Genomic DNA, 27,572 nt, shown 5'->3' with positions numbered 1-27,572 from the left:
GTCTCATTTTGTGGGCTCGACCTCCTCCATTGGCAGGAACTTCCCATGAGCTAAAGTGTAGCTACGGGGTACCAAGTGTCCGAAGGATGTTGAAAGGACTCGCAGAACCAGGTTTTTAGCTATGAGTACGGAGCCTAGGTGACTGTCCCTTACAAAGTAATGCATATCATTAGAATGCTTGGCAGCAGGCCTGCTTGTTTGCAGCACAGTCAAGTTGCCCTCGTTGAGGAATGAAGATACGGTTTGTTAGAAGGACGGTCCTCAATGCTGCCAAGATAAGTGCGTTTGGGTAAAGTAGACCAAGCAGGATTCAGAGGCTGTAGTGCATTTGAGGTGTCATGTTTAAGACGTAAAATGGGAAACAGGTCGTGAAATGACATTTTCAGGCCTACAATGTTATCTGGACCCAACAGAACCAAGAGGCAGGGAAACGTCCTGGGCAAGAGGGAGAGAGAGCAAACAATAGGAAAATCGAAGAAATTTAAGATGGACAATCAATGAACGCTGTTGCCTCGAGATTCAGAATCTAAAATATGTATGAGATCCGGGCTCAAACCAACTGCTAGCCAAGTGGGTCTAAAGTGAGATTCCAGGAGGAGAGGAGGGTTGGGGTGGGGTTGGTTGGTTGGTTAGGGGGATAAAGTAATAGCCAGCCTGTGCCTTTGAACAGATTAATTCGAAATGACAGTAGATTCAGTGGGATTATTAGAAAAATTTCAGATGGGAAAACTTGAGTTGTGTGAAAGATGAGGAGGAAGATATTGCATGTTAGCAATCAAGTAAAGGTCCCCGAACACTAAATGCATGCCAGAGGTCCTTTGTGATAGAATAAGTGCGGTGAGGCGGATGGTGAAATTTAAGGAGGGGTTGATCTAAGGCAGAAGTAGGTAACAAGGCGTACTAAAGTTAGATAATACAACGGTTCCAGTAGAAAACGTTGCGTGCCTTTCAGGCATCCTCATATTTCCGTTGTTGATCTGAAACCAAACGTTTGACAATCTCTACAGAACAAGGGCGTGAGGATTGTGTCGGCTGTCTCATTAGTGCGGTGCTTTAAATGAAACTACAGAAGATGTACTCACTCTAGGGTACCGGTTTGCTTCTAAGATGTGCGGGTACTCACATTAAAAATACTGCAGCAATATACTGCAGCACTGCTGAGAAGTGCAGACACTCTCCCTTTCAAAATGTATAACTGGAGTTACTCCGTACTGGACAGTACCAACCCATTTAAAGCACTAAATGAGGTTCAACAAATATGGCTGCCGGAGGACTTCTTGTGGCAGCATGGAGCAGGAGAGACCATGTTGTCTAGGGTGCAAGGAGTGTCTGTGCTTTTGTGCAATTTTCGGGGGGAACATTTTTAAACTAGCTAGCTCGGTGTTCTTCATTTGCGATAACAAAGGATTCAGATCCATCCAGCTTGTGCTACAGGCGAGGGCAGAGGAACTGGGGAATACAGTTCATCAAACGGAGACTTGTTTTCTTTGCATACACCTGCAAATCCTTTCCTTAAGAGAAAAAATGGAGGTATTGAACAATGGTTGTTATCACTTTAACTTAATCAATGATGGGCAGACAGAGGAACATTAGAAATACTACCTACAGACTAGCTGTTCAAGAATCAAAATCAATGGAGTATTATGGATGAGAAATTAAAATCTCAAGAATATTTAGCCTCGAGCTTTTGTGGACTTGTTTTTTTTATTAAATCACACTTTGGTAAATTATATTTGGTGCATCAGAAACTTGCAGAAGAGAAATCAATGCAGAACTCCTGTGGGGGTGGGGGTTACGAACAGACACATATTTGTAAAGAAAACATTTTGTGACAGGCGAGGACTTCTTAAAGTATCGAAATTGGTGTGTTCGAGAATGTATGAAAACAGGACAATGTGTGGAAAGTGGGGTTTTAATGAGGAATTCCAAGAGGGGAAAAATTTGAATCATCAGGGGGGTGGGGGGGGGGTGGGAAGGGGGGCAAATGCAAAAATAATTCTATGGTCAAAGTGATCAAACACTGTTCTTAACTGCAAGCTGTTTTTGCCAACTCTTTCCTCTGCTTAAGGGCATCAGACAGATTTTCCGCCCAAGGCAATCAAATTGTTTGAAATTTGCCACTCTCCCATACAGAGTCTTTTCGGCTTCTGAAGCCTGCAGGGCGAATGAGCCCTGAGCCAATCGTCTCTGATAGCCAAGTCAGGATATAATTGCATAACACTTCCCAAGACTTATGCAAACTACATCATATCAGCTAGAGGGTCGAACATTCTCTTTTCTTTACCAGTTGGTATTTCTGGTTTTAAGCGTACGAGGCATTGGATGTGATTAACATCTGAATAAGAGTAAATTTGTGGGCTGGCTAGGGGGGGGGCAACTATTCTCCGCTTCATAAAGCCATCTTTCCTTTGGGGAAATAGGAACCTATGGTAACATTTGCTCTTTCACCCGCTTTATTTAGCAGCCAAAATGTACTGCCTCATCTTTCCCCGCATAGGCATTTCCACAATAGGATGTCTTTCCCCACAAAACGCCGGCCATTGCTACATTGTTCTCTCACAATGCACAGAACCAAAACACAGCTGCTTGGAATGGGCATTTTGAGACCCAATGTGAGCTGCAGACCCTTGAAGAGCTTGGATGCTGGCACAGTTTCTAGTTTTCTGTCTTGGCCTCCATGGAGCCAGCATCCTAGGAACATCTCTAACTTGGGAAACCATCTCTTTGGACTGGTGATAGGAGATTGGAAGTCAAGGTCATTTCCCATAACTTAGTTGCCAGTATTCCCCTCCGCATGCTAGGATTCTTCAATCCACTTTGAAATCCAGCAGTGAAGATACAGAGAAACAGAAGTGTACGACAACGATTAAATGGGATGGAGTGGGTAGATCCAACGTTAAAGGACGGTTATGAGTAACTGAGAGTTATCAGAAGCACATACAGTGCACAATGGAAGGCCTACTGTGAGAAAAGGGCCTATTATCAAAAGATGCCACCATGACTGAAAACAGAGGATGCTTAGCAGATAGTTTAACATACTCTGTTCTGCTCGTTGCCTTGAGACTCAGTTCTTACCTCTTACCTAGCGGTCAGTTATCTGTGAATTTTTCTCTGCAGGAACACATCTCTCGAAGACCAGGAAGTGAGGAAGGCAAAAGAGACAACATCAAGGCATGAGATGGTGCCTTTGGGTGTTGCAGGTGCAAGCACTTTTCAGCTTAGAACGGGGATTCCATCAAAGTGCGAGCTGAACAGAAAGATCACTGATCTCATTGAAAAGGTGGGAGATATGGGGAACTAAGAAGTGGGCAAGGGGTCAGAACCCATGGGTGTGCATGAAAAACCTGCTCTCGGGCAACTTTTTAACTCTTTGCTGTGCATATGCTGACCCAGTCCTCAGGCAGTAAATCAAGTATGAATGGTAGAAGCAGGGCCGGGCCTAAATCTGACTGAACGGGACAGAAAATGTGTTGTGGGACCAGGGAGTTGTTGCGGTGTGATGGCAGATGGTGTGAGGAAGAGAGGAAAGGGGCACGGGGTTGATGATGTGCTAACAAGAACGCTGAGGTACATTAAGGGCTGATCACAAAGCCTTTAACGGGATCCAATTGAAACAAAGTGGGGTGGATGCGCTGCGGTTTGCATAACATGAAGTAAAGCAGCTCCCTGCTGCGCCACTCAGAATAATGGTGCCGCGGGCCTGGGCCCAGCTCCCAACACCAAAGGCAAGCCTTGGGTGGAAGCAGGAACAGATACAGCAGCTCGCATTGATACAAACTGGATGACCTGTGGAATCCTTCGATTTAGTTTTCTACAACCGGGTCAGGAAATTGAGTAGTTCAGGCATGACTGCTTCAAATGCAACAATCCGATACACTAACATTTTGATCAGAGTAAAAAAAACAGGAAACTAGACTCAGCAGACCCAGTTGGTGAAATATATTGGAGGTCTAGTGTTAGAATTACTTATAAAGATGTGGAAAACCCCTGGTAAGTAGGTACTCTGTCTACTGCGCTGGATAGAAAGCCTGAGACAGCACTGCAGCAGTGGCTATTACTCAGAGCTAGTTTAAGCAGCCGCTACAGGTGAGGCGGGCTTTCGAGAGACAACCACAAGGGAAAATTAAATTAATTTATTTTCCCTCATGGATGTCAACTGAAATCCTCCCCCCAGCGTGCCCCACCGCACTTACCTGCAGTGGCCATAGCCGAGTTTAAGTTAGAACCTAGAACCGCAGTTTCCCTTTAACTGTTAATATGAGTATTTAATGGAGACAATTTCCTCTCAATTCTTCTCCGGCCTTTTTATGTAGTCTGATGTTCATTTTGTGCATTTCCTCAAAGCCGATTGGTAGCTTGCCATATATTTTGCCTTGCAGCATCTGCATCAACCATATCATTACTTCGTTTAAGAGCATCAAGTTACAGAATTGTACCATTTCCCAAAAAGCGCTTTTGTTTAAATTGCTCCAAATAAAATACGTTTGCTATGATCAAACATTTCACTGCCGTTGTAAAACTTCAAGGCCCTTTCCAAAGGAAAATTTGCCTGGGAATTGTTTAATTTTGGCTACCACCAGAGAAGCTTTAGGGTCACCCAGGCACACAAGCAAAATTGTCTGTCAGCTAGGAGGCCAGATGCAAACGGATGAACATGTCTGGCATGACTATCAAAACAGAGGCTGCGCCCTATACAAAAGAAAATGCAACACTACCATAAACATTTACAGCGGTGCATTTACCAGCAGCATTTAACCATCTTCTCAGTAGGCAACTGCTGCAGAATTGTTACAACATAAACCACCCGTCCGCCTAGCCCAACATTCCCAAATGCTTCAGTCATTTAATTCATCCATTGTGTAGCTAAAGAAATGAGGCTACCGTCGCTATAATCCTCGCCAACATAGACAATGTGCCAACCACATTTGTAGACAACAGTTGCTAGTCTTCTCATGTACCAAAATAATTTACAAAAATTAAAAATGTTATTTTTTTAGCACACATTTAGTGTCTCTCCAACAAATGTTCGTTGAATGATGCCCTGAAATTCTCCCTACAGTTACAGGACAGGGGATTTTATTCACTAATTAATGGGATGCTTGGGTAACCAAAATAGACAAACATTCATTAACTATAACAACATTAAGTAACATTGATTATAAGTAGTCTTGGTTAGTAAACTATTACACCAAGTATCTAAAATAAAATGTAAGACATCCTTGAAGCCAGTACTAGAATATACATCAAGAAAACCAATAGGTCTGGCTTTAATCCGCTAAAGCATGCAAACAGCGTATGTGCATGCCTGCTCCTTCATGCTTTTTTTGCACATTAAAGCCAGATCTATTGGTTTTGTCGATTCATTCCCCAGAGACAGTGAGCACTGCAGAAGCTCAGAGTGTCCAAGACCTGCGAGCATCGGCTTCCTGCACGATGGTTGGTACCAAACCAGTCGTGTGCATGTCTGACATCGAAAAGAAAGCACTGAAGGATGGGTGGGTGTGTGTGTGTGGGGGGGGCGGGGGGAGGATGTCACAGTGAGCTCAAGAAATTGCTCCCACAGACACTAAGAAGTCGAATTATAAACCCCATTAAAGTGTGAAGAACCAACAGAGATAAGAAACAATTCATAGGGAACTTCTATCTGGCGGTCATAAAATGAGGGGGCTCACCAACAGCTCAAAGGGACGGGTTTCCACAGAGAATAATAATGTAAAAGCACGATACTTGCACCCCAGCTGGTGCAGAGCTCATGTTGCTGCCTTGTCCTCTCTCACAGGAAGATAGAAGGTATAGATAGCAGTACAGGGTAGTGCACAGAATCTTTACCACTTTGGCACCATGATTTGTGGTGTCACCAAGTCATACACTAACGATTATTGCACATGCATTAACTGAGGCGCCTTCAGGAAATCCATCCTCTTGTAACTTAAAGTTGACCTGCCATCACAGACTTTATGCTTTACTCCTCTCTCACACATTAGGGTTTGCCTGCTCCAACCAAGCCCTGGGAGGTGATTATAAGGCAGTAAATTCCCTCAATATGTCAGGGGTTTATATTTGATGTTCCATGTAAAACACAATTTCAAATTTGCCTGGTAACTAGACCACCTTGTACAATACTATAACATTGATGCTAAGTGACTGTCACGTGCAATACTTTCACGCCACCTAGTGCTTAATTTGTTAAAAGAGAACATAAGTGCTGGTCACCAAAATGTTTCTTTGGAGATTGGTACCAGAGTAGTGGTGGATTTTTATCCACTACCAGCACTAGCATGTAAAGGGTGACACAGCATCACAGTAGTGTTGCTTGTTCACACAACTCTCACTATGCCATCTCCTGTTTCACACTCATTCTCTGTTCTTTCCCATCTCCGCCACACTCACCTCTCATTACTTTCTCCTTTCTCTCCTGCTTCTCTCACATACAACACATTTCTTTCACTACTATCTACCTTGTCTCTTTCTCTCTTCAAAGTTATCTTTCAATCCCTTCTCACTAACTGCCATTCCACCCCCACCCCACCTTCTTCACCTCACTCCGTTTCAGAAACAGGCCATGTGCAAGACTAGCTTGGGAGAGAGGAGTGTGACCCTCCCACAGAATATTAGCTGGTCCCGGTTTCTCAGTCACCAGAGAACTTCAGCTTTTATATTCAGTCTGGGCGGTAAACTGCGCTCGCATTATGCGGAGCTCGCAGAGTGTTTTTCCCCTCGCTCGCGTTCAACAACATCAAGTTGGCGAGTGGAAAAATCCACCTCCCGGCGAGAATTTTCCTCGTTCGCGATTGTCAACATCAAGTTGGCGAGTGCTGAAAATCAACCTCCCGGCAAGATTTCTAAACGCGGGCGGTCAGATTTCTCATTGCGAGTGGTCGCATATCCTAGCAACCGTTCACGTAGAGAAACAGTCTGTTCACATTGAGAAAGCTGCTGCTTGACTAAAAATCTACTTGAATGGCAGAAAGGATGCAGCGCCTGCTTGCACTGTGCATGGTGCCGTTCGGGATGATTGCACAGTGCGAACATGCACCTGGCACTGAAATATCATCGTGAACGGCATTATCTAAAGAAATTCCGCCACTTGAAGAGTTCCGCGTAGCGCAGCAGATTTGTCTTTGCACTTCGCGGAGTTCCGTGTAGCGGAACTCCGCCCAGGCTTATTTTATATTATAGGAATAAATGTTGATTGAGCTTGATCCTGGCAGGAAACTTGTTCACCTCGATCTATGTCTGCTCTTGGGCTCAGCTTTGTCTGCAGTGGTACTTAGCTGCATACTTGGAAGAGCTCACTCTGTCTACCAACGGCCTAAGCGCCAAGTATGGATGAACTCAGCTCTGGCTAAGTTAAAAGAAATTACCTGTGTGTACACGACCTCTGCTCTATCTATTCAGCACATTGTATTCAGGTACTCGCTGCATCTGTGCTGGAGCTCAGTTCAATCTGCAAAGGAGCTTAGCTCAACAAAATTATGTTGTCTGTTTGTGGCAAAGTACCATTGTCTCTATTCACGGGAACTCATTTCCATTTGTGCAAGAACTTGTTTATGTCTTCTAGGCGTTCACTCTATAACCAGAACAACCACCAGTGTTTGCCTTCCTCTCCTTAATAAAAGGTGCCTCGCCCTTTGATTGGTGCTTTGTACTGCAATAGCTTGGACATGTGGCGCTTTTCTCAACAGCTGGACCTCGGATCTCTATTTCCTTTGTCATCGTATCCTCTTTCAACAGCACAGGCTTTTTCTTCCCAGAGTACGATTTGTTATGAAGGTCTTCTTCATACTCAATTGCTTTTATGTCATTTTAGTATTTTGTTTTCATGTACATTTGTATTTCCAAAATTTAGAAAGAGTAGAAAACAATCAGGCAGAAACAAGAGACAATATTAAATATGAACAGAGAGAGGTAAAATGCAAAAGGTGAGGCGCTAGAGGTGGAGAAAATGAAAACGGAAAATGGAAGGGAGCAGGAGAGGATAAGTGGCTACAGGGACAGAGGGCAGGATGAAAAGTGTTGAAGTTCAGGTGACAACCTATGGGCAGTGCAATAGATGTTAATGTGCACTATAACATATAGGAAGGAAAGAGTGGACCCGAGTAGAAAAGCAAAGGCAATGAAAAAACAAACTCGTCTCCACACTAAGCTTGAACTTTAAAATCCACCCTTCAGAAAGACGCTGAAATAAGAGTCACCTGAACCAGGTCTAAGAAGAAGGTGCGTTAAACCAATGAACTACATTTACTAATTTGGAGTAGGTGTAGGGTAGGTAAAGCCAGGATGGGCATCACCAAAAAGTAGGTCAGCTAGAGAGACCAGGTCCAGCAACTGCACAGCCAGTATATATTTAACTTGATATATATATATATATATAACCTACTGGCGGTCGCCAATAGGTAGTTATAGTTAGGGCCCTGTTTCCATAGGAAAACCGCAACATTCTATTTTGAATAACTTTGGCGCCGGTCGACGAATCCTCGCGAAATTTTCAAAACTAATAGGGCGCTACGCTCCGCTCCTTCCCTGAAAGTCTCGGGGGGATTCGTCAAGCGGGGGCTGAGATAAAAGGGGGGTCCCAAAACGCGTTTTTCCCATGCATTTTTCCATAGGACCTTTAGACACAGCTACAGCCCGAACGGCTGAACAGAGTCCCTTGAAATTTGGCAGAGAGGTAGTCTACAGGTCAAGGAAGTGCCTTTTGTAGGTTGTAAAAATGGCAAAGCTTACCTTTCACAGCGAAGCGCATATTATGTCCTCCATGTGCGCACGGTGCGCGAAGTGCATCGTGCGTACATGGCCCATCCACGGCACTAACTACGTAAAGTGTGCGCGCGGTGCGCGATGCGCATTGTGTGCTCACTGTGCGCGCACGGTGCGTGAAGCGCACCGTGCACGCACGGAACGAACTGCGTTAAGTGGGTGCCACCCCGTGTGTAAATGGTGCCCGAAGGGCCCCATTTGTGCATGGCATATCATAATTGTAGAAAATGTAAAAGCTTACCTTTCACAGCGAACGGAACGAACTGCGTTAAGTGGGCACGCACGCCACGAATGGCGTAAAGTAACTTAGCATTTAAAAAAACCGTACAAATTCACTGAAAAAACCATAGGTTTCACACACGTTATAGTTAGGAATTAGCATTTAAAAAACCTTGCAAATTCAGTATAGGGGGGGTCCGCACAATCAAAGCATCAGCTTTAGGATTTTCTTGTGTGCTTTTCATTTTTTTGCATCATATCTAGCTGCCGTGTTGAACGAATATATATATATATATATATATTCAGTGAAAAAACCATAGGTTTCACACATGTTATAGTTAGCTGGACATTTCACTCGTAAAAAACCAATGAAATTCCCCCGTTATAGTTAGTGCAGGCAACTATAACTCACGTGACCGCAATCCTCTGCTGATGACAATGTGTCTTTATGAAAAAAAAATATTTGTAATATATGTATAGCTAAAAATTTATGGAAGAAGACATGGGCAAATAAGTGTCTAAATACAGTATTAGCATCAGCAGAAGATTGCGGTCACGTGAGTTATAGTTGCCTGCACTAACTATAACGGGGGAATTTCATTGGTTTTTTACGAGTGAAATGTCCAGCTAACTATAACATGTGTGAAACCTATGTTTTTTTCACTGAATATTTATATATATATATATATATATATATATTTATATATATATATATATATATATATATTCGTTCAACACGGCAGCTAGATATGATGCAAAAAAATGAAATCACACAAGAAAATCCTAAAGCGGATGCTTTGATTGTGCGGACCCCCCCCTATTCCCCAACAGACGCGTTTCGCCTCACGGCTTCGTCAGTGTCGATTTGTTTGTGCAAACACGCAAGTATTTAAAGTCAGCATACATCACATGTTAAAGTAAACATAAAAAAACGGACTTATGCCTCATTGAGTATACAATCCATGGCGGCCATCTTGTAGTTTGTTATTTCTACCGAAATAAATATAATACAAAACAAACAAAAGTGCAACAAGTGCTTGTGCAATATATATAAAGAAAGAAACTCACATAATAGTGATTGAACTTTGGGTGACTTAACAGTTTTATCTAAATTCAAATTCATGTCAATTTGTTCACACTCAAATGTTCTCCACAATTGCGCCCTGAATGGGCCTTCATCTTGTCAGGCTCCCTAATGATCTTAACCATATCTTTTATTACGGATCATTAAAGAGAGGAGGAGAGATAAACAAATGAGTACACAACTTCTTAGTGAAAAGTTTTTAGTTATTCTATCAATAATCCTTCCTCTTTGCTTACAAGATCTCCTTATTCACTGTGTCCCGAATTAAAGTTTTCTAGTCTAATTGGGTCCACAGTTCTTCGTCGTTATTTAATCCTGTTGGGGCTTTGCTTTGAAGGTCTATGATCTACCTTGACTCCAGGGCTCAAGGTTTTTTCACCCTATCATCGCCTCTTTCATGCCTTTCTACCAGATCTATGCAATAAAATTTCAGTAATTCCCTGTTGCTCTGATGGTATGTTTCAAAATGTCGAGCAACAGGGCAAGTAGCATCTCTATTAGCGATGGCACGCATATGTTCTAAGATGCGTTTCTTTGTTGAATTAATGGTGCTACCTACATATCTTTTCTGGCATGGGCATATCAAGCAATAGATTGTAAAATCAGAGTTACAGTTAAGCAACTGTTTAATTTCTCGGACGGGCCTAGGGTTCCCGGTCTCCCCTCAAAGGTGGTCATTTTGCTGCTATGTTTGCATGCTTTGCAGTTTTTACAGGGAAAGAAGCCATTAATTCCCAGTCTAATTTTTACCGATGGTATATGGTTAAAGTGACTGTATCAGATGATCTCCTAAAGAGGGACACCTTTTATATGGGAGGTGGTATTTCAAAATATTGTCAGTCTTTAGTAGATGCCAGTTCTTTTTGAAGATTTCTAAGATTTTTGCAGATTTTTCATTGTATTTTGTGATCATTCTAGCCGGGCTCTGTGCTGGCAGTGATATTTGTTTTTTGGGCACTAAAAGATCTTTTCTGTTGATTAGTTGGACCTTAATTTCTGCCTGCTTTAGATCTATATCTGTATACCCTCTGTCTCTAAATCGTTTTGTAGCTTCGTCTTTTGCCAATTTGAAGCTGGTATCAGTGGTGCAATTGCGTTTGAGGTGCAAAAGCTCCCCATAGGGTATACTTTTTATCAGGCTCTTTGGACGACGACTGCCAGCATGAAGGACAGCATTCCCCGCTGTAGGCTTCCTAAACAGACATATCAATAAAGTTAGATCTTCAATATACACTTCCAGGTCAAGATAACTAACTGAAGAGTCGCTAATATGGCTCGTAAATTTCAGATTCAAATTATTATTGTTCAGCGAGGCAACATACTCCTCAGCCGAGGAGCAGCTGCCGCGCCAAACAACAAAAAGATGATCAATATATCGTGACCATAGTATAATATTGTCCATCCACAGCTCATTTTCCTCTCCCCAGGCCACATGCTTCCCCCACCAGCCCACGAAAAGATTTGCGTAGCTGGGGACGAAGCACGTGCCCATCACTGTACCCCGTTTCTGTCGATAGAGCTGGCCTGCAAAAATAAAGATATTATTATGCAAACAGAATGATATCATTTCAAGCAACATTTGCTTATGGTTCCTAAATCTTAAATGTCTTTTGTCTAGGAACCATTTGACCACTTTGAGTCCATCTTGATGTGAAATGCATGTTTATATACTGGTAATGACCAGAGTTATCAGGAGCATGTTTTCTTCCCACTTTACCCCTTCGATCAGTCTTAAAAAGTCCTGAGTGTCCTTAATATAGGATACCAGATCTTTGACCAAGGGGGCGAGGAAGGAGTCAATGTAGATGGCGGTGTTCTCTAGCAGACTGTTAATGGAGGCAACAATGGGTCTTCCTGGGGGATTGAGGAGGTCTTTGTGTATTTTGGGGAGATGGTAGACAGTTAGTAAGGTAGGTGTTTCACAAAGGAGGAACAAGTATTCATCTTGGTTCAGCATTCCATTATCTCTCCACTCCCTCAATAGGTGATGATATGTATTAATACACACTACATATTCCTTTCGTTGGATTGGTGTGTAACAATCTACCTCTTCCAGTTGTCGCATTGCCTCCCTATAATATTGTTGTTTACTGAAGACAACCATGTTGCCTCCTTTGTCCGATGGTTTTATTTCAATGTCTGGGTCTTCTTTCAAGGATTTGACGAGATCCCAATATTTCCATGGTATATTGTAATGCTGTAAATTTGATTTGGTTTGTTTAGCTAAATCCTTGAGTCCTGCTATCACTGCCTCATTGAAGACATCGATAGTATCGAATGGTGTTTGTGGGATAGTTCTTGATTTTCTCTTGAATTGGCTGTGTCCACTGATTTGTATTATTCCTGCCAATTCTAAATGTTCTTCAATATTCATCTCCCTTTCATCTCCAGCGCCGATTGCTTCCAGGGATTGCAGAGTAACTAGAGTTTGCAGGTTATGGCCTATCAAGTGGCCTGTTAGGTGGTCCGTTGTATCAGAGTTATTACTCGCTGTTAACGCGGAATCTTGTTTTGGATGGATGAGGAAAATCTTTTGTAATTTCAATTTTCTAATATATCTGAAAAGATCTATACGAACCTCTGCATAATCGTAACCGGAGGTTGGGCAGAAGCTTGGGCCCAGTTGTAGTACTTTCACTTGATCTTCAGTCAAGATCTTGTTGTAGAGATTAACAACTGTTTGTGCCTCTGTGTGGTTTACCATTTGCCCCTTCTCCCCTTGCTTCGGGTTATTCTCGGGGTTGGTGCCACTTCTCCCTCTTTTCTTTCCCCTCCTTGTATTCCGCTTTTTGCGCCCCTTTCTTGGGTCTGTTGTGGGGGGTGTGTTCTTGGTACTGGCCTCTGGCGTGTTTCCCTGATCAACTGATATTCGTGAAAAAACAGAGTTTCTACTTCGGTTGGCCACCTTCCTCCTTTATTTACCATTTGTTCACCCTCTGATATATCAGCCTCTGATTCCGAGGTATCTCGGTTTCCGCTTGTTGTTGCACCGGGTTTACTCATCTTTTTTCTTGCACCATCTAATTTTCAGAATTCGGCCTGATTTGTAGTCCTGCTCGTCCCTCTGGAACTTTGTCTGTTTTCGACGTCTTATGACCATTTCGTAATCTTTAAGACGCTTCATCGTGGCATTTCTTAATTCCTCCACAAGTTTACTGTCCTTCTCTTTGCAGATGAGATCTTCTAATCTTTTAATTTCAACAAGAACTTTTTCCCGATCACTCCACACATATTTAATTAAAATTTTAACCATGCCTTTCGCAGACTCCGCTGTGTACTCTGCCCAGTCCATTAAAAGCTGGGGATCAGGATTTTCATTATATATATATATATATATATATATATATATATCCATTCGAAAAGTTGCCTGTGAAGGAAGGATCCCATAGAACAGGTAAGTATCAGCCAAATTCTTTATTCGAAGCAACAGCGGGGAACAATGAATGGCGGCAATGAGTTCATCTTGCCTGACGCGTTTCGTTCATCATTTAAGTTGGTGTTTGAAATTGACATGCTGCTGCTTCTCATGTCCGTTTGCCTTTGAGGAAGTGCGCAATGCACGAAACGCGTCAGGCAAGATGAACTCATTGCCGCCATTCATTGTTCCCCGCTGTTGCTTCGAATAAAGAATTTGGCTGATACTTACCTGTTCTATGGGCTCCTTCCTTCACAGGCAACTTTTCGAATGGATGTTTAGCGGCTTGCCTGAGCCGCGGAGGGGAGCCCTGGGGCTGTCGAGCAGCCCACCATTGGAGACGCCTAACAACGCCTTCGTAGTGGAGAACAGTGCTGTTTGTTCGAAGGTCATTGTCAACAACGAGAAAGGGTGTCTGGCTGTGCATACCCACTGTGGTTTTATTTTTGGACGTAAATGAAGTATTTGGCATGTCAGCTCACTGAAAGAATACGAACACCACAAGTTCCAGGAGGCCATAGGGTGGCCACGCCCACTGGGGCGGGATCGTTCATCATTTAAGTTGGGGTTTGAAATTGACATGCTGCTGCTTCTCATGTCCGTTTGCCTTTGAGGAAGTGCGCAATGCACGAAACGCGTCAGGCAAGATGACCTCATTGCCGCCATTCATTGTTCCCCGCTGTTGCTTCGAATAAAGAATTTGGCTGATACTTACCTGTTCTATGGGCTCCTTCCTTCACAGGCAACTTTTCGAATGGATATATATATATATATATATATATATATATATATATATATATATATATATATATATATATATATATTGATTTGGAGCAGGCACCCTTCTCCCTTCAGCTCAAGGTTTTCCAACCTCCAACTGCCACGCACAAAGATGGTAAAGATGATAAAGGGGTTGACCACACAAGGGCAGGGTGATCGGGGGAACACCATGTTGTGAGAGCAGGAAGCTTTTCTGGGTGCAGTGCAAGGTGCAGCCCAACAAAAACAGTGTCATTGTGTTCTCCCTCTTCAGTCTATTGCATGCAAGGCCACCAAACGCCCAAGGGGAGAAGCACACCATGGCCTACTTTGATTTGGGCTCTGATAGGTCTGCAGCCAATAGCCCTCAACTACTCTTAGGAGCAAATTGCACCAAACATGTACCCCTGCTGTGAAGCATACATGTAGTACTACCCAATTTCAGCGAAAGACCAATGAGAATTCAAAAAGCGAGGACGAGGCTTTTGTGTGTAATGGCAGGGCGTTCCACTCTGAAGGAGCGATGAAGGAGTAGGCTCGGCCGCCATTTCTGACTTTTTCCATGAGTGTGGGATGTGTGCAAGTAGGAATACGGATGAGCAGAGGTGTCTGGAAGGTTTGTGAAAGCAGATGAGATTGTTGAGGTATGCTTGGCAAGTGCTATGTAGTACCTTGAAAGCGTGGGTGAGGAGTTTAAATTGTGCTTGTTTGTATATGGGGAGCCAGTGGAGATCCTTCAGGTGTAGTGTCATATCGTGTGAGTGGCCTGAGAGGTTGTGAGTGATTCGGACTGCGGAGTTCTGAATGATCTGCAGCCTATGGTTAATTTTTTGCTGATCCTGACAGAGGGTGTTTCCGTAGTCCAGTGTACTTGTGATCCGAGCGTGCATGACGATTTTCCAGGTGTTGACATTTGAAAATCTACCTTTGATCTCCATTTACATACATCTTCAGCGTATGGAAACAGGAGGCGGTAACTGCATGACGATACTGAGGTTCTTGGCATGGATGGTGGTGGTGGGTATCAGTGCTGCTGGCTCTGTTTTCCCCTGGGTGAAGTCCCACTGTGAAGTGCTCTTCCCGAAGATCACAATTTTGGTCCTGTTTGTGTTGAGCTTTAGACAGTTGGCCCTCATCCAGAGGGCATTTTCAGTCATACAGGCATTGAACTCGATTCAGGTACTAGGCATCTTCTCTGTGAGGGAGAGAATGAGTTGTGTTTTGTCAGCGCAAGAGAGGATGTTGATGTGAGAGCAGATAATGCTGGCTAGAAGGATCATGTATGTGTTGAAGAGGGTTGGGCTCAGGAAGGATGCCTGCAGAAGTCTGCAGATGAGGTTGTGGGCATCCGAGGTGTATGGTGCCAGGTTGACTGACTGGGTCCTTTCTGTCAGGAAGGAGCATATCCATCAGAGTGTGTCTCCTTGGATTCCAATGTTGTGTAGGTGTTGAATGTGGATCTGGTGGGAGATCGTGTCAAATGCTGCAGAGAGGTCTAGGAGGATGAGGGCCACCGTGCTGCCTCTGTCTAGAGTCATAAGGATGTCATCTGTGGCAGTCATGAGAACAGTTTACATACGGTTGTTGGGTCTGAAGCTAGACTGAGTGGTGATGAGGAGTTGGTGGTGGTTATTGAGCTATTCGGTGAGGTGTCTGTTGATGATTTTCTTTAAGATCTTGGCCAGATTGGTAGCAGGGAGATAGCCTGTAGTTGGGGAGCACGGAATGGTCCACTGAGGGTTTCTTAAGCATGAGGCAGACAAGCATTGTATGGGGCTGCATGTGTATAGACTGTTAGAGTAACTGCGTGACATGAAGTCATTGTGAAGCTACCACCGTGAAGCCAAGACTACCTCACTGACTCCCAGGCAACATCAATGCTAGGGCCTCAGCAGGCCTTCGTGTGAGGAAAGGACAGGCGGCCAAGATCAAATTACACAGATGATTGGCACTGCTACCTATGGACCATTATTTAAGAGTTCCTGTCTCCACTAATAGGTGATGGTGCAGTCCACAAGTCCCACCCCTATTTGGCCAACATTGTGTGTGTTCTTATGTTTAGGTCTCACCTGAGAAATCTGGCTAACTTACAGGCGACTTAGAACCCGCTCATGGCATACCATTGGCTGGCTTCATCGTCACTCAATTCTTTGTTTCTCTTTGGTCAGTGTATGCCAGCTTAACTTCCTCTTTGTGTGTTTGTCCCTTCCCTGGAGTATAGCCCAAGTACTGCTTCCTGACCAGTGTCCTTCCAATGCTTGCAATTTCTGAGCTACTTTTGCTTTGAGTTGCAGCATTCTAGAAGAGTGCATCTGTTTGCAGCCCACCACCCTTCCGTACTGCTCTACATTTTTGCTTGTCCCCCCTTCCATCCAGTGTTGTTGTTTGCCCCCTCCCACCTTCCCGTCCCCACTGTAGCTTCTAGACTCCACCTTCCCATCCCCTGTTGTTTGTACTTATTGCTGCCTGACCTCATTGTTGCTTTCCATCTCCCACCCAGCTTTGTTGCTTGCCTGCGTTGTGCTACCACCCTCCCGTTGCGTGTTTTGCTTGTTGGCACTTTTCACTCCCATCCCATGTAGTTTTGCTTTACCCTGTTGTTGCTTGCCTCCTCCTGTCTCACGTTGTTTTCCCTCCTCCTGTTACACATTTTTCGCCTCCTCCCACACTCCATCCCACTGTTGTGGCTTACCTACACTGTTGCTTGGCCCCTTCAATCCCACATTGTTGCCCACCTGCATTGTTGCTATTCACTCCTTCCCATCTTGCCTTGATGCTTCCACCCCACTTCTTCCCATCCTGTGTTGTTGCTTACACCATCCCACCTTCTTGTCACGCTTTGTTGCTTACAGCATCCCACCGTCTTGTGCCACTTTTTATTGCTTCCACCCCCACCCTCCTGGTCCAGAAAAAAAACCATAAGCAAAGCCAATACGGCTCGCCTATGCAATATATTGGCTTTGTCAATGTTTTTACCCATGTTCCATAGTAGTGAGGCTGTTAGGTGCTTAGCTGAAAGTTTGAAAAAACCCTATGATGTAGCTAGTACCCTTCTGCGCCATAGCACTGTGTTTTTTTTTAGGTCTCGCATAGGCAGCGCGCATGCGCTGCCTCTACGAGGCATCAAGTAATTAGTATTAAGGGTGAAACTCCACCCATTGCGTTTTTTTTTTGTTTTGTCTCTTGCCATTGGTTTAAATGTGGCATTGCTCTTTTAAACTCGCTCATTATTGGCTGATGGGCCGATGCGTCACTTCAGTTTTCTTCCGATTTCGGAGGAAGCAGCATCGACCAACTACAGTTACCTTACCCTGCAAAGCAGTATCTTTCAATGTAGGGACTACTTTGCTGTTGCCCGGTGCCTCCTCATGGTCCCTTTCTCAGCATTCCATCCACTCGTGGAGTCTGGAGTGTTTTTCGCTCCACCGGGCCTGTCTCCGTGGAAGGGGCGAGCTGGCCTCAGTCAGAGTGTCTCACTCCTCCTGCAAGCAGTGCACCGGCCTTCCTCTGCTCTTTCCTGGGAATGTGAGCGCTTCCAGCTCAGAATCGCTCCCTTTCAAGCCAACTTTGGGGCAGTTTGCAGGCGCGGCGCCGAGAGGCTGAAGCAGGGGCTAGCTGCCATTCTGGGGCTTCTGCTTTGAACCCGCAGTTGGCCGTGCGGTGAAGTCTTGCACTGACTGCTGCGTCGTTTTTCAAACCGTGCTTCAAACTAACGTGAGTGCTAAAAAGAACCGACAACTCTAGCTTTGATGAGAGGTTTCGCGCAGCATCTTTTTAATGTTTGTCAAAATGAATGTTTTATTTAGCTTGGCATGTCATGGAAGAGTGCGCGAAAGTAAACCAGTGTGTTATTGCTGATTATATTCGATGAATAAACACCGGAGTTGAATTTTCACATATATTGCATAACACCTGTCCCGTGTTACTTTTTCAACAAGGTGCGCGATGCAGGGTATCATAGCAGGTGTGCGGCAGTGGGCAGGCCACTGTGTCTCATGGGCCCTGAGCACTGACTGGGGTGCTTTCCTGCACTGAGAGTGTAGCAAGACAGTAGGTGTACACTACATTTGAATTCTAAATCTTAATTGGCTGTAGAAGACAGATGGAATGATAATCGAAAGTTTGGGAAAATGAGTGCCCTGCATCACACCCTTCTTATGTAGCTATTCTTTATTTTCACATTTAAAATGAAGGCGGTGTTTTTCTGATAGTTTTACGTGTTTTAAGGATCGTCATATTAGGAAAATTAACAGAAATCAATTGTTTTTCAACCCAGTTTACATCGAATGAGCGGCTCTAATCATGCGTTTGCTGCATGTATGTAAACTTGTGTTCACGCTCATGGGCAGATATGTGCAGACAGGGCAGATGCTTGCAGCTTTTTTTTTTTTTTTTTTTAACTGTCGCCTGCCCAAGATTAGGAGGCAGGCATACCGAACCGGCACCTCCTCACCACTTCCGGTCAGCCAACAGCAACCCCATGCCCGGCGTGCACACAGGACTACACTGCCATGCACAGCACTACCGACTGCCTGCCTTCCTGCTCCCGCACTGTTAACCCCCACAGGACAATGGCTACATTCCCCGCGTCTGCCCAACAACATGTTGTTCCCGCCATGGGGATTTCCCACAGTCGGGTGCAGTTAATAAGTACAGGGACCCAAAGGTATGTGGCATCGCAGAATAAGAACGGACGTGGTACAGGTAGGTTTTTTTTTGTTTTTTTTTTACTTATTTATTAGTTTTCACTTTTAAATAGCGCAAACTTTACCCGAAGTTATCAGAGCCCTTTCAATCAGCACCAATTGCATTACAGTTAGACACAAGCTTAGCATTAAAGAGAGTAGGAATGAATGCACGGGGGGGGGAGAAGGGGAGGGGAGCGTTGGCGTTTATAAAGTATGTGCTAAACCACAGTGCGTGTTTGGTAAATTACATAAAACGGCGCAGCCTAAAGGTGGGATGCCGGGGTGGGTTTGTACTTGGTTCCCTGGTTCTATAGTGCACCACTTGAAGTGCACGGGTGTAACGCAGTTAAATCCAACCATAGACGATTGACAAGGTCCTCAGTAATTTATTTATAAAGGGCTGCCTTTTCTGGTCTTCGCAACTGCCCCGGCCGTGGACTGACTGGTTTTTGTGCGTCCCATCTCACACGCAATGTGACACTTTCAAACAGGTGCCAGTGGTACCTTGATGCACAGCATGGCATTCTATTTACTATCCAGCTATTTTGCATTGGAAAGGCGCAGATTTCACAGTGTAAAAAAATGGAAGGCCCTGCTTTGTGTCAAGGGCACACTGTCAGATTTTGACTCCAGGCCCAACTACGAAAATAGCCAGACCAGGCTCTACATTCAAATAGCAATGTCTACTTAAAGCAAGTGCAAACAACGGGGAATGTGTTAATTTCTCCCATAAATGACACACTGTATGTGTGCTACAGTGCACAGCACACATCCAATGTGTGGCAACCTTTTTAGGTCTCGCCTACGCAGCGCGCATGCGCCGCGTAGGAGAGAGACCTAATGCCATTGGCACAGCTTTGGGGGCAAAAACGTGCACGCGTTGCATTGCTTGCAATGGCAACGCATGCACCTCTGGCGATTTCCTTGCGGGAGCACGCGGCGCCATATGGTGGCGCCATATGGTCGCACGCTCCCGCAAGGGAATCTTGCAGGCCCCCTCCCCTGCGCGATTATAGCAAAAGTAAAGAAATAGAAAAAAAATCTATTTCTTTACTTTTGCTATAAGCGAGACCTATTGGCTATGCCAATGCTTGTTGAGTTTGTCTACGCATAGAAATTTGTGGTGGAAATTTGTGCCTCAAGTACAATCCTATGCTAGAAGCTTACACTCCCCTGTGCACCCTGGTGTGAAGCTACCTGTCTCACAGGGCAGCCCCGTTTTTGTGACAGCGCAGGGGATGCACTGTATTTTTCTCCTTGCACAAAACAGCACAATAAATTAATTTGGATTTTGCACTGTCTGGAAAAAAAGAAAATCTGGGCCTGGTTTACAGGGTCGAAACGCCGTTGACGAGAAAGGTGAATCATTCTTTGACACTTACGATGATCAAGTGTTGACAATTACATTCTTTTATTTTTTATGATCGCCTTTGTAATGAATAATTTAAACCTTTTTTATGTTGTACCTTATGTCACTTTCTTTTGTTTAGGTTGAAATCACTTTTTTCACTGGGACACTCTTTAGAATGATGTACTAAGACTGCTATTTTGTGGATTATGTATTGTAAGATTGTTTTTACTTTTCAAAAAACTCTTTCATTATAAATATAAAGAACAATGTTTTTTACCAAAATTCTAATGTGTATGGCTAACTTTTCTTTCTGACGTCACATTTAACCCCCTTATTTTTTTTTTTGATTACTATTATGTGTCGTATATCATATGACTGATTATTAATCCACACGAGCCACTGTTTCCTTGTAATAATTAATACCCAGGCTCTATGTGAGTAGGGTTTCCTTGTCTCCTAGTCAGATGGTTTACCATGAGCACGAAAGTAAAAGTGTAGTTTTGGTTACAGTGCCAACATGTATGTAAAACTCTATCCTCTCTTTTTACTATGACATCCACTGACTGGTTGCATAATAATTACACTTGCCACATCTCTTACTAACCCTCTCTCATCTTCTTTCTTTCTCTCTCAATCTCACTCTCTCTTCCTCTCTGTTATTTTTGTCCTCTTTTTCTTTTCTTACTTATCCTCTTTTTTGTCTTGTTTTCTCCCTTGCCACTCTTCCTTGGCCCTCTCTTTCATTTTCGTCTCAACAACTTTACTAATCTCTCTATGTCTTTCTGTGGCGCACACACTGTTTTTATCTTCCCTTGTCCCTAAAGCAAAGACAAAAACATTGCTCAGTTTAACAAGCATTTGCAATGCAATAGGTCTCGCATTTACGCGAGCATAAGCTATTGGCATTGTAAATAACAATCCCTTTTATTTATTTGTTTTAAAAACCAAAACATAAATAAAAGGCATTGTCATTTACAATGCCAATAGCTCAAACTCAAGTAAATGCGAGACCCATTTCATTGCAAATGCTTGTTTTTATTGCTGATGGAGTGCGGGGCAGGAGGCAGCTACACCTTTGGCACTGCATGCCCTCCCTCAATCCAAGATGCCTAATATTCTGTCAGCAATGAGGCCAGTGCTGGCTACGTCATCGCTCTTTTTTAAGGCACTTTTGTTTCCTTTTTAATAACTTTCTGCCTTGCTGCACAGTAGCCGGGCTAAAAACATTGACAAAGGCAATAGCTCACATAGGTGAGACCGATTTGCTTTGCTAGTGCTTGTTTAGTTAATCCTAGTAAAGTCTGCACTGTTGGATGGTCAATTAATTTCTAGACCACCATTTAAAAAAGAAAATAAATGTTCATTACCTTTTTTCATTTATTAATCCTTGCGTGGGTAGTAAACACTACATGAAAGCAATTACAAATCCAGACAATTTGTGATTTCTGCCACCTTGTGTACTTTAAAGCATCCAGAGCCTTTCAAGGTCTTTCATATGAGTGCGAGTTGGCAAACATGGTTTCTCCTTTAAAACAGTAATAACGGGAAAGCACATTGAATGTGACAATTTGAACCCCCACAGTGGGGTTTTTGTCTTGGGATGTTGTTAATAGCCTGTGACCTCTACCCCGCCTGTAAGGACAGTGTAGGAGAAGCTTAACGTGTCCCTCGAGAAAAGACGGTGTTTATTCTTGTGCTCCAGAGTCGTACTTGGGGCAGGCTTTCCCTGGGGCAGGCTTTCCCTGGGACAGCCACCCACAGAGCTGCAGCCCGGGCTACGGCACACGAGAGAGAAGAGAGAGAGAGGAGAGGGAGATGGAGGGAGGGAGAGAGAGAGAAGAGGGGGACAGAGAGAGAGAGAGAGAGAGAGAGAGAGGGAGAGAGAGGGAGAGGGGGAGAGAGGGAGAGGGGGAGAGAGGGAGAGGGGGAGAGAGGGAGAGAGAGAGAGAGAGAGGGAGAGGGAGAGGGAGAGGGAGAGGGAGAGTGTGTGTGTGTGTGGGGTGGGGGGGGGTCCTACAGCCCTTTAATCCCAATAGGCGTTGGACGCCCCAACTAAACAAAATACTGCGCAACATATTTTTCTTATTTGCTTTGCAGAATGTTAAAACATCAAGCTGTCAGCAGTGTGCTAAAGACAATGAGATTAACGTGGGCATTTCTTATGTAGCATTTCATACCGTACATTTGCGGTTTCTAAACGCTGTAAATAACGGAGGTTACTGCTACCTAGTGTAAAGGTCCTCAATTAACAATCTTGAGGGTGACTCGGGCAGAGCTGGCCTGGATGGTATTAGAACTTCTGACCTGCAAATTAAATTGACGTCAGCAGTGAGCGTTTAATTTATTGATCAATCATACCGGCTGTGGAATTAAAATGTTTTTATGGAATCTATCTCCTACATTGAATTTTATTGTAATTGCATTTATAGCGCTTACTACCCCTGACAAGGTGTAGAAGCGCTTCAGAACCCATAAAGGATTAGTGTTGAATTAGTATAGTGAAATATGAAAGTAATTTGAGTGGTGGATAATAACATTGGGTTATTGTTTGCTCATAAAATCAAAAATAATAGGGGGATAAAAATAAAACCAGGAGAGTATTGATCCTGTAGATGTGGGCCTTTTCATGATGGGCAAAATAGAACTAAGCCCCCCCCCCCCCCCCCCCGAAACCGCACGGATCCGGTTTCGGAAGTGGCTCCTACACACTGTGCTACTGTGGTTGGACCACCATGGAAATATAGGGGAGGGGCGGTAGGCAGCCCGATGGGAGCTCTGATCTCTCACGGTCCTCTGAATGCATGTGAAGATTGACACATGTGGAGGGTCTGTGGCGTGTTATGTAACAAGGAACAGGCTGTCGTCGCACAGAATGGAGCATTTTATGTTTCTGCACTTGCTGTATCTGCAGAGTTATTATAACTCGAACTAGCGAACATGCTTTATGTTATATAACCACAAAATGCAGTTTTATAAGAATGTGAAGCACCATGCCAATCCGGCCGCCTGAATGCTATTAGCTGGAGACTTCAATCCCGCACATAAAGAAGCCAACACTAGTGCGGTGTCCTGGGTGAGATTTCTATGTGAAATGCAACAGAAGCAAGATCCGTTTTTTAGGTTTAGCCTATAATCCTGCCAAATTCCTCTTCGCAAGTGGAAAGGAAAAAAGTGAAGTCCGCCTTTATTTTGCTGAAACTTTTTTCGGGTCAGATTAGCAGGCCAATATAATCAGGACGCATGCCATGTTTCGCTGCACAATACCGCCTGCCCTTTGCCTTTATTTTTATCTATGGCAGGCGACATATCATCAGAATACACACCAAGAACGCTTCGTTTTACCGAGGACTGAAACAAAAAAGTTCCAATTCGTGACGAGTTCAAACTGGTGACTTGTGTATCGCAAAAAGAAACCGAGATGAAAACACAGGTGAAACCATAACCAGCACGGGTGGGCTAGGAAGCAAACGTCTGGGCGCTTCGGTACTGAATGCGCAAAGTAAAAACCAAAGCAGAAGCCCGCCAGCGAGAAGGCAGATCCCACCAGCGATGTGCTGAGGCGGTGCAAAGGGCAGGGACTTCTGGTGACACAGGCGATTATTTTTTTTTTTATATAATTCTTTTTATTAACAAAAATGGAACAAAGCGGTCACTTTCACATTTTTAGGTCAGTAGGGTTGCAGTGGTACAGCCATTGATCACTTGACAATTCTGTAATGCAATATGTTACAAAAGAGTTAAAGAAAACAGATACATGTTCATAATTTCATTGGGACAACCGTTCAAGGGGCGAGGAGATTGGGGGCTCACAGATATTACCTCGGTAAGCATTCCAGGGAGACCATATCGTCACCCAGCTCTTGGGGCAACCTCTCGCGACATAGACTGTCTTTTCCTGCAGCATGCACCAGTCCATGTCCTTTTTCCACGCTCCAAGCCGTGGTGGTGCCTCCGCCCCCCACAGGCAGGCAATGTTACGTTTTGCCACTGCAAGCCCCAGTGTTGCCCACTTTTTGCCCCTTGCTGGCAGGTCCGTGGGCTCCCAGATATTTAAGAGGCATCGTTTAGCTTCGGGCCGCAACCGTATGCCCCACACCTCACTTATACAGTCATGTATCTTTGCCCAGTATGCTTGAACCCGTGGGCATTCCCATAATACATGAAGAAATGTCCCCCTATCCCCACACCGCCTCCGACAGAGCCCATCCACGTTCCTCCCCATCAATTCCAGTTTGGTGACTGAGACATACACCCGGTGTAGTACTTTAAGTTGGATCAGGCGCAGTTTTGCCGAAATCGCCACTTCCTTAGGGGAGGAGAGTGCTTCTCTCCACTCCTCCTCGTCAATTTCCAGGCCATCTGCCTCCCACCTCCCCCTGAGGGGCCCCATTGGATCCGGGGAGTGGTGTACGAGCTTTTTGAAGGGGAGGGATATCGCCCTTTCCGGCAAATGGCCGTCTAGTAATCGGTCCTCTAGAGGGGAGGATTCCGGGAGTGGTGTCCCCGGTGGGATGTTGGATTTGAGAGAGTGTCGGACCTGCAGATAGCGGAAGTATTCCTTGTGTGCCAATTCGTGCGACTGTTGTAGGGAGGCGAAGGACACCATACCTCCAGCCCCCCAAAGGTCTCTTATACGGGAGATACCGTTTAGATCCCAACTGCGGAACCCCTTGGTGCGTCACAGTAACCCGAGCTTCTCCGACACCCAGAGCGGGGTTGCCTTCGTCAGTTTGTCAGTCCAGCCCAGTAATGACACAGGCGATTATTAACAGTGGCCTGGGAGAGGTGTCAGGGGCCCTGGTGCGAGCTAGGAAAACAGGTCCCGCGATCCCAGGTTTAGTTGTTTAAAGAAAAAAATATATATATACTTGGGCCAAGAGGGCCTCACACCCCCGGGCCCTTTCGCCACTGCACCTGCTGCACCACTGACAGCTAGCCCTTTGACTGTTGGGCCAAAAGACACAACGTACAGTTTCTTACCTGTCGGTGTAGTTTTGCAGCTTGAAGACTTTCTGGATTCACTACGCTGTGCATTATTCCGCCATCTAGTGGTTGGGTCTGGAATTGTAGTCTTATTTCGCTTTTTTTTCGTGGCCCAGGTGGGGGTCGACATACCACCATTTGGTGTCTTTCGTGACGTGCTTCCTCCGGAAGCTCCCACCTTTGGTCGCCATCTTCGGATTCTTTCTTCTTGTCTTGTGTTTCTGTTTTTTCCCCTTTGCTTTTTAAAGTCTTTTCATCTTTTAATCCCTTTCCTTCTGTCTCATCTTTCTGGCGGAGGAGGGTGGGTTCGCTAGTGAATCCAGAAAGTCTTCAAGCTGCAAAACTGCACCGACAGGTAAGAAACATACGTTTTGCAGCGTGACTCTTTCTGGATTCACTATGCTGTGCATAGACTTTGTAGCGGTTTGTCCTTATTGTGGTGGCTGGGTGGAAGATGAGCACTGGTTACTGAATATGTGTTGTAAGACCTTCTGTCCCACTTGTGCTTCTTTGTTCATTTGGATATCTACACAGTAGTGCTTAGTGAACGTGTGCACTGAAGACCATGTTGCAGCTTGGCAAATGTCTTGAATGGGTGAGTTAGTTAGAAACGCAATTGTTGCTCCTTTCTTCCTTGCTAAGTGAGCATGAGCTGCTCCTTGTAATGGTTGCCTTGCTTGTTTGTGGCATAGTTGTATGATTTGTGCAATCCACCGTGCAATGGTATTTTTGGTAACTGGCCGTCCCAGAAAACTGCTGGCGAAGAAGACAGAGTTGCTTTGTCTTTCTGCACTCCTTTGTCCTTTCTATATAGTGCATCACAGCCCTTCTGGTGTCCAGTGTGTGCAGCGCCCTTTCTGTGCTAGTGGTAGGTTTTTGGAAAAAAACTAGGTATTTGGATTGTTTTGTTAATGTGGAACCGTGACACCACCTTCGGCATGAAGTGTGGGTTCGTTCTCATTCAGTCCTATTACTGTGAATCTGCAGGTAGGGCTCTTGAAGTGTTAGCACCTGCAACTCACTTACTCTTCGTAGTGATCTGATAGCCACTAAGAAAGCCATCTTTAGTGTATGTGCAGTGGAATGTACAACGTTATTCCACCGCCTTTTTCCCCGCTTGGAATCACAATGCGGTCGTTACAATGACCGCGTTGTGATTCCGCATACCATTACTCCGCAAGTCGGAACAACGGCTTGCGGAGGAGGGGCGCTGGATGTTGGAATAGTACAATTTACTATTCCAACTCCAGTGTGTGCGGACACTAGGGAAGGTGTTGGATTTTAAATCCAACACCTCCCCCCCCCCCCCCTTCCCCTCCGCAAGTCGTTCTTCCAACTTGCGGAGTAATGGTATGCGGAATGACAACGCGGTCGTTGTAACGACCGCGTTGTGATTCCAAGCGTGGAAAAAGTTTCGGGGTAAACATTGTTTACCTGTGCAGTGTAGCCTTGTGAATAGGCTCAAATGGTGCCTTCATCAGTTGAGTGAGCACTAAGTTGAGGTTCCATGCCGGTGCTGGCATTCTGTTTGGAGGTGCGATTCTCTTTGCTCCTTCTCGAAATCTTTTGACTTCTTGGGAGGTGAAGAAACTTTTCCCTGTTTCTCCTCTTGTGTAAGCCACTATCGCCGCTAAGTGCACCCTTAGGGATGTGTAGCTTAGATTACTTTGCAGTAGATGTGTTAAGTATTTTATTACGGTTGACTCCTTTGGAATTTTCCTTTGCAGTTTCTCCCTAATGCACCATTCAGAGAATCTTTTCTATTTTGCTACGTAGCATTTCCTTGTGGTAGGTCTTCTCGCTTCTCTGAGCACTGCCATTGTGCTCGCAGGTAGTTTGAGCTGTGCAAACTCTAGGTCCTCAGGAGCCATGCCGCCAGGCTGAGTTTCTCTGGCTCTGGGTGTAGCACCCTTCCGTTCTGCATTGTTAACAGGTCCCTTCTTTTTGGGAATCTGTGTGCTGGTGCATGCGCCATCTCTACTATTTGTGAGAACCATGACTGTCTGGCCCACTGAGGTGCTATTAGTATTAGCAACATGTTGCTGATCCTGCATTTGCTGAGTACCCTGTGTATCAGTGGTATCGGAGGGGAAAGCATATGCAAACGTCTTTGACCAACTTATCCATAGTGCATTTGCTTGTGACCGATGGTCTGGTTGTCTGGATGCGAAGTGTTGGCATTTTGCATTTTAGTGTGTTGCAAATAGGTCTATCTGCGATGTACCCCACTTCCAGAATACTCTCTGTATTTCCTGTTGGTTGATCTCCCATTCGTGGGATGCTGACGTCTGCCTGCTGAGTCTGTCTGCTTCC

At 44.7% G+C, this 27,572-nt stretch overlaps 1 protein-coding gene across 1 annotated transcript in view; it reads right to left on the bottom strand.

Annotated features, from left to right (window-relative positions):
- Window positions 1–27,572, bottom strand: part of PAPSS1 (3'-phosphoadenosine 5'-phosphosulfate synthase 1) — a 269,730-nt gene that overhangs the window by 22,340 nt on the left and 219,818 nt on the right. The gene's annotated exons all lie outside the window — the stretch shown is intronic.

This window comes from Triturus cristatus, chromosome 2_2 (genome assembly GCF_964204655.1).
Source record: "Triturus cristatus chromosome 2_2, aTriCri1.1, whole genome shotgun sequence".
NCBI classification, from domain to species: Eukaryota; Metazoa; Chordata; class Amphibia; order Caudata; family Salamandridae; genus Triturus; species Triturus cristatus.
Note: the sequence above shows the minus strand (reverse complement) of the source record. Positions and strands in the feature narration are given on the sequence as shown.